The following is a 643-nucleotide window of genomic DNA, read 5'->3' on the forward strand; positions in this document are numbered from 1 at the left end:
GCAGCAAATGCTGAACTTGCTTACTCCTTGCAGTTCCCCAAACTCACCCAGTGCCTTTGATCGAGTTTTCACACTTCCTGGAATCTCTCTCCCCTCCCCTCCTTGTTTGCCTAACAAACTCATACTTATTTGCCAAGATCAAACCAATTATTGCTTCTCCAACTCCCCAAAACCACTTCTTAGGGATGAAACTCTCTCCCTTCCCTACACATCACCTCTTTCCATTCCATACGTGATAGAGATGATTATTACAGAGAATATTTGGAAATCATCAGCAGGAAAGCCCATAAAATTTGCATTTCCCGTATTTTCTTCAATCCTGGAAGACCAAGAGAAGGAAGTGACATGACAAAGGCCACGTAACAAGTTACCAGCAGAGTTCAAGCTGGAAGTCAAAGATGCTTTCTCCTTCTTTTGTGATTTGCTAATAGCCACTGGGCACTCCCTGAGGCTTTACCTATTACCCTCTTATGTTCATGAGAGTCGCCTAGATTCTCTCAAACCCCAAACCACTACATTTTGCATGGCCTGCTAAGATGGCAACATCATAGGGATTATTGGCAGGTAGAAAAAGCACTGAAACAAGAATATTTGGTCTCCAAGCTTATACCTAACACCTGGAACCACAATTTGAGCCTCTGGA

Source organism: Pteropus medius, unplaced genomic scaffold (assembly GCF_902729225.1).
Source record: "Pteropus medius unplaced genomic scaffold, Ma_sr-lr_union100, whole genome shotgun sequence".
NCBI classification, from domain to species: Eukaryota; Metazoa; Chordata; class Mammalia; order Chiroptera; family Pteropodidae; genus Pteropus; species Pteropus medius.